Source organism: Marmota monax, unplaced genomic scaffold (assembly GCF_021218885.2).
Source record: "Marmota monax isolate L192 unplaced genomic scaffold, Marmota_monax_Labrador192_F-V1.1 WCK01_AAM20220418_F8-fsc00238, whole genome shotgun sequence".
Lineage (NCBI taxonomy): Eukaryota > Metazoa > Chordata > Mammalia > Rodentia > Sciuridae > Marmota > Marmota monax.
In genome coordinates, this window is record NW_026693175.1 from 397,396 (window position 1) to 418,637 (window position 21,242).

General features: G+C 40.7%; 1 protein-coding gene across 1 annotated transcript in view; it reads right to left on the reverse strand.

The window, feature by feature from the left end:
* Positions 1-21,242, reverse strand: part of LOC124100413 (zinc finger protein 420-like) — a 38,837-nt gene that overhangs the window by 10,101 nt on the left and 7,494 nt on the right. The gene's annotated exons all lie outside the window — the stretch shown is intronic.

Below are 21,242 nucleotides of genomic sequence, written 5' to 3' on the forward strand. Positions count from 1 at the left end.
TCTTCTTCTTTTTTTTTTTTAGTATATATTTTTTAGTTGTGGGGACACAATATCTTTATTTTATTTTTATGTGGTGCTGAGGATCAAACCCAGTGCCTCATGAATGTGAGGTGAGCACTCTACCACTGAGCCACAATCCCAGCACGCCAAGAGAATTCTTGAATAGCAATGAGGTAGACAACTCTAGGGAAAACATCATTGATGAATTTAAGTTCAAGTATTCTAAGTGACTTATGTATTTTTATTAAAATACCAATGATCAACAACAATCCTTCTTGACCGTTTCAAATATATACTTCTCACTGTAAGGGTTTTTCATGTCTTAATGGAGAAAACCAAAAGAATATGATAGCAGTAATGGTGTTCAATATTTATGACATTTTGTCAAACACCCAAAAATAGTATAGCCTAATTTTTACCCACTTTTATTTGACCTCTAATACAAAAAGAGAGGAAAAATTAAAGTCAAGATAACATGTGAACGCTAGAAAAATTTTAAGAACACAACATTTATTGTAAATGAGAAGACTAATAGAAACATATTAGGAAGAAACAAGATCGGGTTGATCAATGATATTTATGATCCATGTATGCACATAGGAATGTCAACTTTTTCTTCAAAGTAAGGATCTGAAACTCATTCACTAAGAAAAGAAGCTCCCAAAAGATACTCTGTAAGGCAAGGGAATTACACAGTTAGGAACTCTGATTAGCTGGGGACTCTGGAGGGGAACTCTGCTCACCCAGGAAGACTTTCATGGAAATAAAGACAAGTCATTCCACTTTGTAAAACGTAGACTTCAACTTGGATGCATATTATCTTAGAAGACATTGTTGAGATTTACACACTTAAGGGTAGGTGATAAAATAAGAGCCATAGTTACTGAGTCCTGCGTATGTAACATTTTCCCTGTCATTGAAATTTTATTTTGAGGTACACTTTATAATTTTCAGACTCTGGAAAGATGAGATCTTGTTCCTTTCACTGAGAATTCAAGGAAGTTATGAGGTATACAGCTGTGAGCTGCAGGGGGATGAGATGAAAGCCACCAGGGTGGTGGTCTCTCCAGGAGCTCCACAATAGAGCCAGTGTCTCTGGTGACAAGGCTGAGGCTGCTTTCCCCAAAGTAAGGTGAAAAAAATATTAAGAAAGAAGAATTTTCTGTTTCAAATATGATGGTTTATGTAGATTATTTAGAAATATTCTACCAAGATACCTAAAGACAAAGAGAAAAAATTAACTTTAGAGGGAAAATTAGGCAGACAGTATTAATACCAGCAAATAAGGTTAAAACAGCTGTAATGGAACATATTTATATGAAGTGTCAATAAACATAAAAGGACACATCACTGCTGTGACCTCAGTGGGCAAATCAAACAAAATGTCATAATAGTGTACTTCAGTAGATTTTTTTTTGGAATTCTAGAGTTACAGTTTCTTGTAATCATTCTGGGTTTTTTTAGGACTTACTAAGATATTAGGGGCAATGAATGCATGTTTTATTAACACTTGTGCATTTGTAGATGATAGAGCATTCAGATGGGAAGGAAACAAAGCATGGCTCACTTTTTAACAAATCTAATGATCCAAAACCATCAACAAATCTAGGAGACCAAGATTTTCCATTGTTTATCTGTCAAAAAGAAAACCTTTTGAAGTCTGCAGGTCATGCATACATAGCGTGGCTCAGAAGAAAGTGTAAGAACAAAGCCCCCAACATAGGAGGCATATATGAGCTTATATATTTTAAGGAGTTAAAGTTGAATATTCACAACTTAATGGGTAAAAGTATTAATATTCAGTGGGATTTTGTCTTGTAGTTAGGATTGAATCCAGAGACTAATTACAGATTTACCACAACCAACAATCATAACATTTTTTTATTTTTTATTTTGAGACATGGTCTCTCTTATCTGCCAAGGCTGATCTCAAATGTGCAATTAGCCTCCTGAGTAGCTGCCTTCCCAGGCATAAACCACCCACCATGCCCATCCAAACTCAGTGTTATGTCCACAGGAGGCAACAAATATGTAAAGCACTTACATTCATGTCACAATAGGAAAACCAAGACCACCATCCATCTTTTTTCAAAAAAATAAATGTGATATTTGGTTGCTATCTCCATGATAACAAATCATTTACTAAAACATAAATCCTGTGTATAATTCTAGGATTTGACAAACCTCATCTCACATGACTTTGTATTAAACTCGAACATCCAGATAATAAGGTCTATGGTTTTTAAAAAATATTTTTAAGTTGTAGAGGGACACAATATCTTTGCTTATTAATTTATTTTTATATGGGCTGAGGATCAAACCAGTGCCTCACATATGCTGGGCAAACACTCTGCCACTGAGCTACAGCCCCAGCCCCAAGATCTATGACATTTTGACTGTCACAGGCCTCCATGGACAAGGAACTAATGACTTGGTGAATCTGAAATTCATCTATGCACCTAACACTCAATTTTGAAAAACTGCAGTTATTTTTTCTTAGTCATAATGAAAGAGAGATTTTCCCTATTTATTATTTCTGGTAAAATTTCCAAAACTAATGCTATTTGAAAGCACTTCCCAAAACACAGAGCACATGAGAAACGTATAAAGGATACTCCAGAAAAGAAGACAATAAAACGTTTAAACAAAGTAACATAATGCTGACTTCCTTTTCTTAAAATCCAACTCTATCCTGTAACTTTTCATATGTTTGCTTATGTTTGAAGCTCTACAAATAAACACATTTTACAGATAGGGAAAAAAGTTGAAGCTGAAGTAAGTAAAGACAGCTTTTCAAAATGACAAGCCCGGGAAGAGCAGAGCTGACTGTAAAACAGACAAGTCAGACCCAAGTTTTTATGTCAGCTTGGACCTTCTCTCATCCCAAGGTACATTATGGATTCCTGTACACCTGAAGAGTGAGGGTTTTCCTTTAACTTTGGGGTGTTTTCCTTACACTCATAATTCAGAGAAAACACAAAGAGGAGAATGAATTCTGTATTTCCCCTTCAACACCATGATCCAATCTGTAGGCCACCAAAAATCTCCATAAAGTGGAGGTTATGGGGAAAATACTCATGTTCCAAGGAGTTACAGGTGTAGATAAAATGGACAAAGGAGACTCCTCTCTCATTTATTCTAGGACAACCAGTTTTTCCCTCAAGGCTACACCACAATCCTCAGTCTGTCATCTAGGAAGAGATGGCCAGGAGGTGATGCTTTATAGACGATCTAAGAGATCTACAGACAATCTAATACCCCCTGGGTACCAAGTGCCATCCCCAGGCAATTCTGAAATCCAGCACTAGTGAAAAAATAGGACACTGGATAAGGACATGCCACCTATTAACATTTCCATTATAGTGAGCTTTTCATTTTGGTGACCTAAATAGCTAAAATAACAACTTAGGAGTGGAAACATTTATTTCAGCTCACAGTTTCACAGCACTCAGGCCATGGTAGTCTCACTCCAAGACAAAACATCAGGGAAGAAGAACATGGCGAAAAGCTGTTCGGCTCATGGCAGCCAGGCAGCAGAGAAGGAGGAAGGTGCTGGGAGAAGATGATTCTGTTCAGAACTACCCCAGTGATCTATGTCCTCCAACTAGTTCTCTTCCCAGTAGTCCCATCAGTTGTTAGTGGACTGGTCCACAGAAGAAGTCAGAGCCTCCATGATATAGTCATAGCATAAAAGCCCATCTCTCCACCTTTCTGCATTTGGGGACCATGTTTCAACAGGTGAGATTTTGGAGACAACCCTGTTATAAACCAGAATACTTGTCAAAGATATGGGGGAAATATGACTGTGCCTAAGAAAAGAGGAAGGCACAAAACTTTTTTTAAAATTAATTTTTTATATATGACAACAGAACGCATTACAGCACAAAAATTCTGTCAAGCAGAGTCTGGTGATTATTCTCTGCTGTCCTCTCATGTTAAAAATTAACCTCCTGGAAACATTTTCAAAGGTATCATCCATTAGCTAGGAGTATATGGCAATTAGAATACTGGATCATCTTCAAATACTGCATGGGTAAAAACTGTTAATAACTGCAAACTGCAAAGGAAAAATTGATATTTTGGAACCTGTGAAAGAAACTGAAAAATGAAGGATTTGTTATCAGCCCTGAGAGCAGCTATAGAGAGAACCAGGTCTAAGTTTTGAGGTCCTGCCTCTCACATTGTGGAAGAATCAGAAAAAATGAACAACTCTGGGGAGAAAGGAAGAGCTGATGTCTGCAGTTAAGACAGTGCCTCCCACACAGGAACCACATCCACCAAGGAGGCTTCTCCCAGGACGACGCTTGTGTACTCTGCACAAACTGGGGAGACCTAGAGATGCCCAACGGTGGCTCTTGTGGGGACACAATGCCCAGAGGTTCCAGCTGCTGGCTAGTCTTTCATTCCATGGTCCAGAGGAGTCAAAGGTCCACAATGCCACAGCAGTGCTTAAATCACCTGCATCGGGAGCTAATTTTAGGCTGGACACAGTCCCTCCAACAGTACCAAGTTGAGAAGATTCTACATTTTCTGGCATTCTAGGAATCCCAGCACCTTCCTAGAATTCTTGCATGACTTTCAGTTCAAAGGGTGATACAGGCCCCAGCAAAGCCTCTTGGGCCTCACAAGAGCTCTGGAGGCAGGACAGATACACCTGTCTAAGGACAGCGCCTTCTTTCTGACTGCAGGCCTGATTGAGCAGATCCCACCCAGAGTCCACGATTGGGAAGAGTATCAGGCCCACAGAGGCACAGAGTGCCAGAAGGGGCATCCAAACCCTGACTGAGTGGCGTCAGAATGACAGAATCTTGGCTGCAGCATTCTCAGCCAGTTTGCTGCTCACAGGGGACCTCTGAAATTTGGCACAGCTTCACTCTGGCCTTCAAAAGCTGGCAAAGCCCAACCCCCCACCCCTGTGTCTTCTTTCTGGACATGGAGTCACAGGTGTAAGTGTACTGTATGTCCCTATTTCACAGTGTGCAAATGCTCCCTCTTCCAGGGTCACAGTTCTCATCACTGACCACATAGCTAGAGTCAGCTTACCATCCTGACCAATGATGTCTTTTTTGTGCATCCACTTTTAACAAAAGTATGAATTTGCAGAACATCAACCAATGTCCTAACAATGCATTATCCCATAATTCAATTTCACACTCTTTGGTGGAAATATCATAAGTTTGGGGCTCAAACCTGAAGAATTTCATCTAACTGGGAATCCAGTTACAAGCTTCAGGATATCATCTACTACACCTCTTGTCAACATCCTATAAAATGAGGGAACCTACAACTATCTAACATGTTCAATAATTTGAAATAACTACTCAGAATAAAGGAAAACACTTGACTATGTGTACCAGCTTCTCGTAACTCAGGAAGTTAAGCAATAGAAAAGATGCACAGAGCATAGAAAGAGCCAGAAGAAGATGTGGCAGGTAGGTAATCCTAAGAGAAGAGTAAAAATATTCTCCCATCCTTCTTCTACAGCAGCTTACTAGAGAGTCTCCCTTCCTGAGCCAAGAGTTGGTGGCTTCAGAGGCTGAGGAAGGAGGATTATGAATTCAAATCCAGGCTCAGCAACTTAGAGAGGCCCTAAGCAAGTGTATGAGACCTTCTCTCTAAGTAAAATATTAAAAAGCACAGGAGAAGTGTCTCAGTGGTTAAGAGCCCCTGGGTTCAATCCCTGGCATCCAATTGGAAAATAAATATTATCCTCATTATGAGTTTAATGGTCCTGTCTTAACAACCCCAACATTCATAATTAACTGACCAGTTCACTTTTAGTGGTAAGAAATATTTGTTAACTGAAATTGGCTTAAGAGTCCCTCCTCCTACAGCCCCAGGGAGTATGACTCACCTCAGGCTCAGGCAACACACTCTTTTCCATGAACCCTCTTAAGTACATGCTGGCTTCATGTTAAAGGATTCTTTGATCTGACATTTGAATTTTTTTATTTTTATTTTTTTTTTTTAGTTGTAGATGGACACAATACCTTTACTTATTTATCTTTATGTGGTGCTGAGGAGGAAACCCAATGCCCCACCCATGCTAGGTGAGTGCTCTATCACTGAGCCACAACTCCAGCCCCATGACATTTGAATTTTTTATGTGGTATTAAAGACTTAACCCAGGGGCACTACACAACTGAGCCACATCTGCAATCCTCCTATAATTTTGATCTTTCATGATTTTACTAAGTTCCCTGGGCTGACCCTCCACTTGTAACCACTTTGCCTCAGTGAGTCCCTGGCTGGCTGGCATCCACCAGAATACCCAGCTGGAACTGAGTTTTCTATTCTTCATCAACCCCACCTCTCCCTCCTGCCAGGTGTTTGATTTGCTTCTCTCTGGGAATGTAAGAGAGTTCACTCTATGCTTTAAACATAATTGTTGCTGCTCTATGATGGTGGCTTATTTTAAAACTCACTTATTTTCTCCTTTCTCTTCTCCCTCTCTGCCTCCCAAATTATGGGAAAATTTAGATTAAACTTTTGTCTTAAGTCAGGACTTAAGTCAGGTGAATGTCCTTCAGCTCATGCACCACAGGAACTGAGAAATCCAGACTTCAAGGCTGGCACAATAAGTTCTAAGAAATAACTTTCTCAAGGCTACAAGGGAATTGTGACTCCTGGCAGGGCACAGCTAGAGGGTAGTCTATGATCCACTGCATTAAAGGTCCTCTGTTTACCTGGCAATTGGAATCACAGTCTCTGGGAAAGGAGTCCCCTGTGTCTCTCTTTTGGTAGCAAAGCAATAACACTTTATTTTCCTTTTTCTCAAAACCTTATAATCATTATTGGATCAGAAATGGGGAAAGGACTAAGGTTTCACTATCAAACTTAGTCTCCATAAGGAAAACCGAGAGTGCCCTCCTCTAGCCCTCCTGGGCAGGTCTGGCACTCTGAGCAACCCTACTTCCACACTGAGGAGTTGGAAGCTGGCTGATGAGCTCACTGACAGCTGAGCCTGGAGAATTAGGAGACAGGTGAATTGCCTCAGGTTGTCCTGGAGGAGCTGTTCCAGTAAGTATAGGGAGAGTCTGAGGGGCCTACCCAGCAGCTGCCAAGGCCCCTTGGCTTCAGGGGCCTCTTGCTCTCCCTGAATGGTGTGGGACTCCACCATGGGCCTACTCTGGGAAAAGGAAACTGAATGCAGTGACGATCCTCCAGTGTGCACACGAAGACCCTGGATTCCACACTCCAGTCCCTTACAGGGAAACACCTGGTTCTTCTTTCTGTGGACATCTATGGCATCAATGCTGTCAGACATTTGGTTAAATGGGAGCAGGTGACTTGAGAGACTTCCCCCTACCTGACCTATTTTAAAGGTTCCCTTCTGTTGGTCCTGACTGGGGGCATCCACTCTGGTTGTCTCTGTGTTTCTGAGTGAATGTTGCTGGCCCTCTAAGACATAGGCAATGCTTCATTGATCCCAACTAGAGACTCTTGGGAATAATCTGGGCTGAGAAGGCCACAAGAAAGGTATACATCTGTCTAAAAAAAAAAAAAAAAATGTTTTACTGTAACAATCAGGCCACTGAATGAATTTCTGAATTATTTCATAATATTCCTATAGGAATCGGTCTGTCAGAGGTAGGTAAATGGAAGAAATTCTACATGTGCAGGTAATCATGCAGTCGCATGAGGCATCTGACTGGCCTGAGACTAAGCAGATGGTGTAAAAAGACACTGTCTCTGGTGGGCAGGGATAACAAGAAACTGGAAAACAAAACTTTGCCCAGTACTGTTTCTTAGCCCAGTTGCAGACAACTGCAGATCATGCCACTGTGGATCAGGAAAATCAACCCTCTGTCAAAATAACAATCCCAGAAAATGTGCTGAGGTTTAGAAAAGTGAAGAGGTCATGATGTCCACCTCCTTTGCCCAGGCTAGGGAAAGAACCAAAAAGACATGGAAGTGGGTCTTAGAACCACTAGAAAGTGACTTGGGGACAAGGATGGTCTCCTGTTTAAGATTGAGAGGACAGCCCATGTACTCTGGGGACACTCAGCACAGTGCAGAGCAGTTTTTCCTATGCCAGTATCCCTAACCCTAAATGTACAGGAAGAACAGGATAAACAACTGCGGTCAGGCAAAACACAGCTGTGGATAACAGCAGGTGGCCAGAGAAGAGAGAAAGCTGCAGCTTCACAGGCTCTGGACAAAACCAGTAGCTAAATTCTGACTACAAAGGGTGACGGTCCTGGGATACCCATGAGCGCCATCCGTGAACTTTATGTGACCAAATCAGCAAGGAAGCCCATTAAATAGGAAAATCTGGTATTTGGGAACTTCCAGTGGAAATCTCACTGGTAAGATTGCCCAGATACATGTGAGTCCTATTAGTTCTGCCAGGTCCCACAAGCACCAGAAATGGGGTGACCTATGTAGCCACACAGCCTGAGGTGGGTGTAGCCTGCCAAAATGCCAATCAACCTGTTGACCACAAGACATCATGAAGCAAGACTCCACCTCTGAAACCATATCCCTGCCTTTGATATACCCCCTTAAATAAATCACCACAGCCATTTTCTAATAGTTCATCTCCAGTTCCTGTGTAGGCTGGACCTATCAGGCACTCTGTCCTTAAAATTATTTTTCTGACTTTGTCTTTTATTTCTTCACTAATAATTTCAGACTTTATTTTCAAAAGTTGCTCATCCCCTCCTGAATAGGAAAAATTACCCTGACAAGGAGCTGGCTGCCTTGTGATAGGCCACCCAAACTGTACTACAGCTGCACCAACAGCAGCAGGGCTCATGTCCATGTAGAGATAAACAGGAGCCACCTGACTGGCCTCAGAGCCCTGGTCAGACCCCCATGGCCCTTTCACCCAAGGCCAGGGGAGCTGAGAAGAGGAGGCAAGGCCTCCAGCACAAGCTCCCCCACCTTGTACAACCTAAACCTCTGAGTTTTGCCTAAAAGCACATGGCTCTAAATGGAGTCCTTCCTTGCACACAGAGATCAGCAGGTACAGTGGCCCCCTGGAGTCCCCCTTCCATGCAGGCACATGCTTCTTGGCCCTGCTGGTTTGTGCAGAAGGAGGCCACTAAAAAAATCTCCATATGAATTAGGTGTGGTTGTGCATGTTAAAAAAATAATAATAATCTCACATCAGGCACAGGACAAAACCACCAGGGACCTGACTGCCAATCCAGCCTTACCATGAGGTCACAAAGAACACAATATTTTAAGATGTCCCAGCTTTGAAATAGAATTCACACTTAATACCTGGCCTTAGAAAAGCCCAGGTCCCCAGAGCCAATTCTGTCTGCTTCCAACCAACTCTAACCCCCTGTACACCATTTTCTGGCTTCTGCTGTGTCCAGGCAACATCCAGCACCTGAAGGTCAGAGTGACAAAGCCACCCACATATCAGAGAAACTGAAGATGGATTCAGAGCTTGGGTTGGGCCAGAGACAGAATCTTACACATTATGAATCCACCCCGTTACCTGTCTGTGCATCTGATTTGTAATTCTCATCCCATCAACACTGTGTAGACAGAGCTCCAGACCCAGATTCCTCTAGCCCTGAGTGGCAGGTGAAGAAATTCAGTCAGTCTGGCTGCAGACGGAGATTGACAGGTTCTTGGCTACAATCCTTTTTACACAGTGCTAACTACCTTGAAGAATAGCTGATCTTGCACAGGGCATGTGAAGTTCATCAAGGTTTTATCAATAAAAATATCAATAACATAAAAGTATCAATAATATATATTTGCAGATGTAAATAATATAGTGAGAATTAGTTTTAATTTGCAGATTTTTATTAACTTCATGTTTTGGTTGTGTGTGTGTGTGTGTGTGTGTGTGTGTTTGAAGCCAGAGGCACTTTGTCACTGAGCTGTATTCCCAGTTATTATTAAAATTTATTTTCAGACAGGGTCTCACTAACTTGTTGAGGCTGACCTCAAACTTGTGATCCTCCTGCTGTACCCAAGCAACTGGGATTACAGGCATGAGCCACCACACCCTGCTCATCCTCTCATGATTTGAAGAGGCAGTCTGACCTCTGCAGAAGGAGGCAGCCTTCTAGAGCAGCACTGTCCATGAAACAGAAATACGAGCCACATGTATAACTGTGAAATTTTAGTGGTCACATATTAATTGAAAAGATAGAAGTAAATAGTATGTAATAATTTCTTTAACCCAACATATCCAAAACATTTTCATTGTAATGTGGTCAAGGTAAAATTATCAATTAATTAAACCTATATTTGACACTAAACCTTTACATCTTGCTCTGTTTTAAGTTTCTAGGACTTCTCAACAAAAACCAGCTCTATTCAGGTGCCATATCCCCAGGTGACAAACTGCTGCCACATTGCAAGTGCAGATCTGAGGTCTCTGACCAGACCCAAGGGAAGTGAATGACCTGAAACCCCCATTTCCGTCAGAGGTGAGGAGACATGATTTCCCTCTCAACATCAATTCTTTGGCCAAGGGGGGAAGAGATGGTGCCCTGAGAGAAGAAAATCCCCAGAGTGTCACATCCCCCTTGTAAACATCAGGCAGTGAATAAAGGATGACGTGGACCCAGAAGGAATGAATCCCCTGTAGACCTCAGCTCTGTCCCCTCCTTGAACACCAGGGTTCAAATGTGAAGGGAACAGACTAGAGACACACTTCTTATTTTGCACTTTAGCCCTGACCCTAATCTTCAGTTATGGTTTCTGTTTCATCCTTGGGTATGGAGTACTGTGTGAGTTCAGCACTGTTGACAAGTTTCCATATCACATGGATTCCTATGGAGTAAAATCATCTAAGGAGACAGCAAACACCAGCTCAGTACCTGCTGCTTGCCTGCTGCCCCTCAGTGCACCTGAAGTCAGCAATCATCATTCCTGGTACTCTGTCTGTGATGGGTGCTGCTGAATAGCGTCAGGCACAAGAAGCCACGCCAAGCTTAACAGTTTATGATTGAAACTGTCACATCACGATGAAGTTCAGCTTAGGCTGGGTTTAGAGGGGCTGCTCTTCTAGACTCAGCTGGGCTCCCTCAGTCCTGTGTTCTGCTCTTTGACTTGGGGATCTGCTTCTGGGGGACAGTTGGCTGTCCCCTGAGGCACTTTCATTCTCCTCCTCATGGCATCTTATCCTTCATAAGTCTAATGGAGTAGGTGGGGTTTGGAAAGGAAAGGCAAAAATATTCCAGACACTTTACACTTAGGAATAAAACTGGCACACTGCCATACCCACTGCACTGTACTGGCAAAGTACGTGAGCCATCCTAGAATCAGGCTCAGAAGGAGAGTTCGCCTCTCAATGGGCACACCTGCAACTAGAACAATACCCAAGGCATGGATACTGGGAAGCATGAAGAACTGGAGCTCCTTTTGCCTTTTTTTATATGAAGCCTATGACTTTCCAGATTATAAAAACTTTACAAATTTCACAGTAACTAAAAAGAGAGTCTGGGCCAAAACTCAGAATAACTATGGCCTAACTAAAAAATTCAAAATTCTTTGCAGACCATACTAATGATGAAGATTCTCCAGAATGTCAAGGAAATACAGGAAAATTTCTGCAACAAATGCAGGACTTCTTTAGGTTCATATCACTCTAGTACTTCTTACTTAATTGTTTTGCAAAACCTGAAATAATATGGATAAATAGCTTACAGCTTTGTTTAGGAAAGGAAAGGTCAATGATGTTTTAAAATTTCTTATCATGGGATCAATTTTTAAAATGTGTTCACTAACTACACTTCACATATTTGCATTTTTTAAAATTTCTTTTTGGCATCTGGTAGACTTTATACTTTTAAACTTGAACTAATTAACAATACTGTGCCTGAAGCAACCTCTTAAGGCGAAGGAAGCGGCCTGAGATAGACCTGCTGAGAAGACATTTCCTCCAGCTACTATTTAATCAAACACCTGAGCATGTCTTGGAGTTATACCTTGATTTTAATGGACCATAAACCTTTAATTTTAATTTCCATAGACCTTCCCAAGATGAGCTTCTGCAAAGGGCAAATCCACACAGTTAATGCCTTCATATCCCTAAATCAGTGGTTCCTGGCCCTGGATGAAAAGTACAGTCACCTAGTGTGCTCTTAAAATTCCCAAACACAACTTAAAATAAATAAGTGAAATCTAAATCCCTAGATTAGGATTGGGACATCAGTGTCTATTAAAGATTTTCTTTGTTTCTTTCTGGTACTGAAGATTTAACCCAGGGGTGCTTAACCACTGACTCACATCCCCAACACTTTTTTTGTTTTATTTGGAGGGTCTTGCTGAGTTACTTAGAGCCTTGCTAAACTGCTGAGGCTGGCTTTATATTTGCAATCCTCCTGACTCATCCTCCTAAACCACTGGGATTACAGCATGCAGCACCAACTTCTTAAAGACTTTAATGAAATTATCATATGCAGCTAAACTTCAAAATTGCTGTTTCAAATGAACCTTTTTTTGTGAACTAATTGCAAATATATGTAAGTCATTTGCTCAGGATTTGAGCTTTTGCTTTTAGTTCTCCATCACTATAAAAAATACCTATAGTAACCAACTGATAGAGAGAAAAGACTTTCTTGAATCACAGTTCTGCAGTTTCCAATTGATAACTGATAATCCTTGTAGCTTTGGGCTGGTGGGAAGGGAACACATCATGGCAGAAGCACATGACAAAGCAAAACCGATCACCTCATGTCCAGGAAGTAAAAGAGCAAAGAAAACCCAGGAGTCCACAATCCCCTTTTGTTCCATGCTCTCCCCTTAGGATTCAATGACCTCCCACTTGGCCTCACCTCATAAAGCTTGGCCACCTCCCAACACCAGCACCCTTGGAACCAAGCCTTTAATGCATGGACTTTGGTGAACAGTTATCCAACCACAGCACCTGCATTACCTCATTCCTATCCTTTGCACAAACTCATCTTTGATAGTCATTTTTCTCTCCTTGAACTCAGTTAATATTTATTGAGATTATACTACGTCCAGGGCACAGGGCTTGTACCCTTCTCATGATGAGCATCATTTTGTGAAAGAATTTTACTGGGAAAAATTTCAATCAAAAGAAAAGTTAAGGGGCTGGGGTTATGGCTCAGCAGTAGAGTGCTGGGTTCCATCCTCAGCACCACATAAAAATAAATAAATAAAATAAAGGTATATTTTTTAAAAAAAAATTTTAAAAAAAGAAAAGTTAAGCTGGGTATAGTGCAATCCCAGGCCCTCAAAAGACTGAGTAGGACGAATGGGTATCAGATACCAATCTCAGCAGAAAAAAAATTAAAAGAGCTGGAAGTGCAACTCAGTAGTAAAGCACTCTTGTACTGAAAAAAAATAAAAATAAAAACAAGGCCACTAACCACAATGGGGCCAAAATGAAAAGACAGGGGGCCACCTAAGGACATAGGACAAAGATAAGATTCTTCAGAATATTAAAATCCATAGGATGAGTAAACATGACCTACTCTAAAACAAAACACAAAATGCTGCTGTTATTCTAAGATACTGAGTTTGTGCAAATCAGCCATATTTAACATTTACATTGATATATGATGTGCATATTAAAACATACACAAAGCATTCATGTGAAACTTCACGAATCTTCACAAAGCAAACACATCTGTAAAACAAAGGAGTAGAATTGAACTTGTCTAGGGTTCACAAATAATATATTTTTTCATCCATGATAAACAGAGGCAACCAAGATCTTAAAATTAACATTGTAGATCAAATATTGATGTTCGTACAAATGGCTTATTACATGAATTTTTAAAATATATGAAATAAAGTGAATAGTACAACGTACCTGCCACCCAGATTCAATATCTGCTAATTATATGCCATTTTTCCTTCCCCTGTGTGCCCACCCACTCCCCAACCAAGCCCCATTTATTTACTTTCGGGGGAGTCAATGTACACATATTGAATGTAACAAATATTAACTGTGCTGTTTTGACGAATATACCTATCAAGCCTTACTGTGTTTAAGCAAATAATATTCATCATAACCCAAGAAAAGTATCTCCAGAGCTCCCCAGTCATATTTTCCTCCTCCAGATGCCAGTTACTGTTATGATTTTTGAACGACAGGTTCACTGTGTCTGAAATCACACAATAAGCATAATTTTGGGTCTAGCTGTCTCAGCACACAATGTTTGTGAGATTCAACCAGGGTATGTGCTTCTATAACATGCTCCTGTGTATTTCTGAGCAGTGTTAAATTGTGTGCATGCATGACACTGTGTTTATTTACTTCAGCACTGAAAGACATCTGGGTTAGTTCCCGCTTTGCACCAATAGAACTACAGGGCCCTTCCAGGTGCAGTGGCGTATACCTGGAATCCCAGTGGCTCAGGAGACTGAGGCAGGAGGATCTCAAGATTCAAAGCCAGTCTTAGCAAAAGTGAGCAGTAGAGTGTTGGGTTCCATCCTCAGCACCACATAAAAATAAATAAATAAAATAAAATAAAGGTATATTTATTTAGCAACTCAGTGAGCCCCGTCTCTGAATACAATACAAAATAGGGCAAGGATGTGGTTCAATGGTCAAGTTCCCCTTAGTTCAATCCCCAGTACCACCCCCCTCAAAAAAAAGAAAGAAAAAGAACTACAGGTCCTAAGCACATTCTTAAGCAAATCCATGTTCTATTCAGTTTAATCTCTTATCAGTATTTAAATGACATAGTTTTTGATGTTACTAGTTGCTCTAAGGATTGCAATATGTATCCTAACATACTATAATTTGCGTAGTTATTATGGTATGAATTCAATAATTAAAATACATGTAAACCTTAGGCTGTTTTCTATCTTTTTCCACTAGAATAATAAGTATTGTATTTGCACAGTATAAATTCCATGATACAGTGTTATAATTTTTGCTCTAAATCATCATAGGTTTCAAAGAAATTAAGAGAAAAAAATGTTTCCATGATTGTTTAAGACGATTCACCTTAAGCCAAACAATATAATATCATGACTTGTTTCAATCACAAGTATCATATACATCAGTGAAGACAGCCTGCAGGAGCTATTACTGCAGTGTTTTACCAGTGATTGTCTATTGTGTATAATCCCCCTGAGTTTATTATTTAGAAATATTTTCTAAGAATGATTTGTCCCCACTTTGTTTTCTTCCTACCTTCCTTATATAAACATTTTGTATGAATGTTAACTCATTGATATTTGCTTTATTCGGATGACAGTAAACCAATGCTGTCGATATTTATTCTTGTGTCCCACATTTTTAAATCTTGGGTCACTGGGAGGCTTTTTTGATATGTTCCAAACTTTTAATTTATTTTTAAAGAATTTTAATATCTTCTAGCACAAGATACACTGGGTTTGTGTTGCACACTGCATTTCCAAACTTTTACACTAGAACCAAATAGGCATTATATCACACAAGGGAGGCTGATTCAAAATTCATATGTCAACATAATCCATCAAACTAATAAGAACAAAAAACTGTTCGTATCAACAGTTACAGAAAATACTAAGGAAAGGAAAGGGATAAAAAGGCACTGAGTTTGAGAAAGAATAGGTAAAACACTTTTCTTCACAAATGGAATAATTGTTTATGTAGAACATGAAGAAGAATGAACAAAAAGGTCCTGAAAAGATCATATCAAATTTATAGAATAAAAGATTAACATACAAGTCAATTGTTTTTCTGTGTAAATGTAAACACTAGGATTTAAAGTAAAAAACACAATACCACTTTCAGATCACACACATACAAAAAAAGACAAAACTATGAATCTAACAAATTCATATAACAAAATGTCTATATTCCTGGAAAAATGATTGAAGATGTAAATAAATGGTAAGATAACCCATGATCAAAGATAAGAAGATTCAATAGTATGAAAATCAGTTATCTCCAATTATAATAAATGAGTTGAGCACAAGTATATTAAAATCCTAGTGAGCTATTGCACAAATACCAAATAAACTGATTCTAAAGTCTATATGGAAAAGCGAGGCATGCGGAATGGTTGACAATACTGTAGAAGAACATACAGCACTCACACATCTGGCTTTCAGGTTCACTATGAAGTTACAGGCATCAACACAGTGAGATACATGGCAAGGACTATACACACAAATCAGTGGACCAGAACTGAAAACCTAGAAATGAACTAAAACAAACATCACTGTTCATTCATAAGAGACAGCAAAACTTTCATAGAAATATAGTCTTTTAAATGAATTATGAACACCTTGAATCATAATAGATAAATGGACCTATGGTTTATGTATCTGTATCTACATCTGTTTATCTATACCTATACAGATATAGATTTAGATATATAGATATATAAACGACTACAGAATTACATAGTTTAAGCATATACTGTAAATAAAACTTCATATGATGAGACATAAATGAATAAATTATATATAATATATAATGAAATACATAAGACATTAATTATGTAATGATGTATAATATGATTATATATCATTTATGCCTAAATATAGAATATTCTGTAAATTTTGTTGTTTTACTTACAGGCAAGTTAAAACATATATTCTGGAGTTATTATAGATAAGCAGAGCAGTACTTGTTTAGCATGTACAAAATCCTGTGTTTGGTCACCAGCAGAACAAAAAGTATAATGCTCTAAAATATAAAAATTCAAAATATGCTATTCCTTTCTTTCTTTTCTGTAGTGATGGGAATTAAACCTGGGTTTTTGCACATGCATGGCAACTCACATCCCCAGCACAAATGTACATTTCTAAACTTATTATTTATTTATTGGAAGATCACCTCATGTCAATCTTTCTCATATTTACTGTCCTATATGATTTATTATTGTTAAAACAACCTTTTCTCAAATCTTAAGTAACCTTCTGTTGTTGTTATTATTACAACTGTGACCATTTCCTTCACATAGGCTGAGAACTCCCATGGTCAATCACACCGAGCACTGCTTCCCACAGTGCACCCTCATGCTGCCTCTGCACTTCATCTGGAGTCTGCCCTTGGCCTCCCTGCACCTCACCAGTCACTCAGTTCCCTGGCCCCCTCAGCCTGCTGGCTCCTGCCTCGGCTCTCCTATCTGCACCAGGGCACAGGGCCTGGGGCTGCATGGGCACACAGGACTGTGTGGGAATAACAAGGATCTACCTTCTTCTCACAGCCGAGTTTTCATAGAGAAGCAACTGAGCAGAGGATAGTCAGATGAGAAGGGAGCCACACACCACTCAACATGAGACGGACAAACCCTGAGAACCAAGAACCCACGTAAAATAAGACCAAGGGTGGGTTATTTACGCACTGACTACAAGTGTCACATAAACGTGCTAACAACAGCAATCCAGTGTGCATAAACTGCATACTTGCTCATTTTATTTCCCATTCTGCTCTCCTAAAATCCAATATCGGCAACTTTGCCAGAATGATTGTCTCCAATGCACGGTAAGTATATGAAATTAGTAAACATGATTTCATTGACCTCTTGATTATAAATCAGCCCTAGATTCTCAACAGAAAAATCTGACCTCACCTTCTTTAGCCTCAATTCTGGTTTCTATTTTACAATGACACTTGGTGTTTCAAATCACAGAAACATGATGGTTCAAATGGCCAAGGAATTACATCTCCCAATGTCTGGCAGCATGGATTCCTTTATCCAGTTCCACAAAGCCTAGAATAAGGCATAGATTCAATAACATCTGTATGATTATATAAGAGTAAAATAATAAATAAACGAATAGAAATAAATAGTTCGTGCCCCAGCTGTTTTTTTTCTTTCTGTTTGTGTGTAGCTAGTAAGGACTGAACCCAGAGGTGATTAACTGCTAAGCTACATACGCAGCCCTTTTTATTTTCATTTTGAGACAGGGCCTCACTAAGTGTCCTAGGGCCTTGCTAAGCTGCTGAGGCTGGCCTTGAACTTGTGGTCCTCCTGCTTCAGTCCCCCTAGTTGCTGGGATTACAGGTGTGTGCTACAAGGCCCCATTTCAGCTGTTTTTAATCAGGTCTAAACTACGACACACAGTGGTAAAGGAATTCACTAATGTATATTATGAAACTGTAATACTGCATTAATAATGACTAAGAATTCAAAATACAAACAAAATCCACACTGAATCCACACATAACTTTTCTATTGTCAAGAGCCATACAAAGGCTAATATGAATCCAAACATTTATCAAGAATTACATTATATTTGAAAGGATGATCAGCCCAATTTGCAGACAAGTGCTGAAGGTGGGGTTACAGCTCACTGGTAGAGTGTGCATGCAGGATATGCAAGGTATGGTTCAACCCCAGCACCACAATAAAAAGCAGATGTTAAGGGGAGATAAGACTGGAAATTCAGCAAAATGAGACTCCTGCCTCTCCCTCCATCTATGGATATACTGAATAAATATCAACTCATGTTTCAAGTTCTTAGACAAAGTCATGTCACAAGTAAATTGAGAGACCTAGGAGAGGAAGATTGGGACTCTACATATCCTAACTCTAAAGTCTTCTGTGGTTTGCATCTTAATTTATCTAATGCTGAGAGAGGAAGGGACTACAAACACACAAGTATCAAGACCAAGGAAAAAGTGATAATTTACAGACATGCAAACACTTCCATGGGCTTCATCACCTGGGACCAGGGAAGACAATGGGTTAAATCTCAAAGGTGTCAGTTTATCCCCTGAAGGGCTCTGGGTCTGCCAGCTCACTCTGCCAACTGCTGCTGCAGATGACTGAGCTCCTATCTAGCCAGAATCATGAATTTAAAGAGGAAAATAAAGGCCACCACTGGCAGCCTGAGTGGGAGTTTGGCGCTTCCTGAGCTCTCTCCCCCACTTCACCCCAGTAATAACTCCAATTCTTCCTACAAGGAGTCTGCCCATGCACTGAGAGCCTCAAGTTCAACACCTTTTCTTCCTGGGTCTCCATCCCAGCCTCCTGAGTTCTGTGAGCAAAGGTAAGTGAGCATGAGAAAATCTCCACAGATCAAAAACAAGTGGTTCTACATTGAAGGGCAAGTACTTCTTCGGGCACAATCCCCACCATTAGTGACGAAGAGGTTATAAAAAGCACAGATTTCGGAAAAAGTCACAATGCACTCTTCTAGTGGCAACTTGACAGGGTGGATTCTAACATGCATCAAGGACTTAATGCACCGGTCAAATAGCAGACCTCCTGCAGAATGAGCAGTGCTGTTAAAATGGCCACTGTCAAAAGTTGCAAGATAACAAGTGCTCCAGAGTACACACCTGTGGGAAAAAGGGAGACTAGAATATTGGTTAGAATATAAACTTTATATGATCATTTTAAAAATAACAGCATACAGGTTCTTCAAAAAACTAAAAGTAGAACTACCATGTGATCCACTAACAATAATTCTAGGTACATATCTAGGGATTGGAATCAGTATGTCAAAGAAATGACTGTGCTCTCATTTTCATTTTAGTGCTATTTATGTAATGGCACCCCCTTTCTCCACAGAAAAGTCTTAACTGGGCTTCTCCAAAAATCTTCACCATGGCTGATTTTAGGACTGTCAGCAAAAGAGTCTCTACAAAAGAGTTCAATGTAGATAAACTTCCTATTTTCCTGTTGCCCAGTCTTACTTGGCCACTGGCTGGGAAGAAATCAGCACTCCAGGTGCTGGACACCCCTTACTCGTTTTTCACAAACTACTATCCAGTATAGTAGTTTGAAGAAAATGTGTAAACAAGGCCTCTGGCCTTGATCTGGGCTTCACAGAGATGTCTACATTTTTAAGATAAGTTACCAACTGGGCTCCATGGTAACAGATAGCAGGGGGAGAAAAGAAAGGGGAGAAGAAGCTCTCCCCTTCTCAGGTGTTGTCCTTGAAGGGTTAACTTGCCCAGAACAGTGAAAGAAAAAACTGCTTTTATGTGAACTTCTGCAGACTGTGAACTTCTGAGCCCCTCCACTTAAATGCTGGGTATAAAATTCTGAAACTACATGAACTTGGGGTTTAGGGGATTGATTACAGCAAAAGCTGTGCCCTCTGAACCTGGCTGCAGCCAAATAAAACTGTTTCCTGCTATCTTCGGTGCCTTGCCTCATCTGTCCATACAACATTTTTGGCAACCCAGATGGGACAGAGGAGGTAGGGATGTCTGTTCTGCCTCTCTTATCTCCAGGGACTGGCTTCCCCAGGGTGGTAGTGGTCAGTGTTTCCCCTTAGTGCACACAGGCAAATCTTGGCCTGAAGAAGGATCCACTCACCTGGTGCCCTGGAGCTGCCACCCCGGAGCACAACGGAGCCCATAGGCAGCAGGAACCAGATTAGGGTTTTGGAGCACCACCCAGCTGAACAGGTAGGACCCGGGTCCATTTGTTTTTGCAGCCCACCTGATTCCCCTTAGAGGCCTAAGAAGGTTGAAAAGAGGCTTGATCAACCTCTGTTAGGTCCTAAGTACCCTCCAAAGTGGTTGAAGCTCAAACAAACCTGGGGAGTCAAACCCGGGGAGTCGCCCAATTTAGTCTCTGTTCGGGGTCAGCGAGCAGAGGGGAAACCGGGACTCCCTTTTTGTTTGGTTTGGAATTATTGGAATTTGGGCGGTATAGAAATTCTGTCCTGGCCATGTCTGTGTGAAAGTATGTGAATAAGACGGACAAAGGGGCGGGTTCCGACCCAACCCGAGGGCCGAAGCGAATAGAGTCCTGATCCATGGTTCCGTGGCCCCTCAGACAGTCTATGGCAGAATTTCACCAACCAACGTCTAGGTGAAAGCTCCAGGTTGGGGGTTGATACCGACCTGCAAGGCTTAGAGGGCCCTAAGTCCCCGTGAAGGGAAAGGCCGAGTGACTCTTGTCCTAAATGTGCAACATGTGGAAAATAGGAGGCACACAAAGGAAACTGAGCCTTTGACATGTGTGTTAGAAACCTTTAGGAAGGTTTTCTTGGTAACTGTGGTGTGAAACTCACTCCACAAAGGTTGCATACTCTCTGTGAATTAGAATGGCCCATATAAGGTGTGGGGTGGCCACCAGAAGGATCTTTAGATGAGAGAGTCATTGCTGAGGTCCTTTTGATTGTGGTTGGAACCCCTAAACCAATTCTCTTATATTGATTGCTGGCAAGAGATAGTACAGAAACAGTCCCCTTGGTTGAGAGCCTGTCTAGATGGACAGTCCAAGCTGATGTTAGTGGGGAGCATAGTGGTCTCTAAGACCTAGTGGAAAGCAGCTAGACAGAGAACCTGACAGAGGGAAAAAATAGGAAAGAAAACATTTTTCCTGTGAGCCAGAAGAGGACCCACCACCTTATGTGCCATTCTACCCAACTTTGCCAAGGCCACTGGG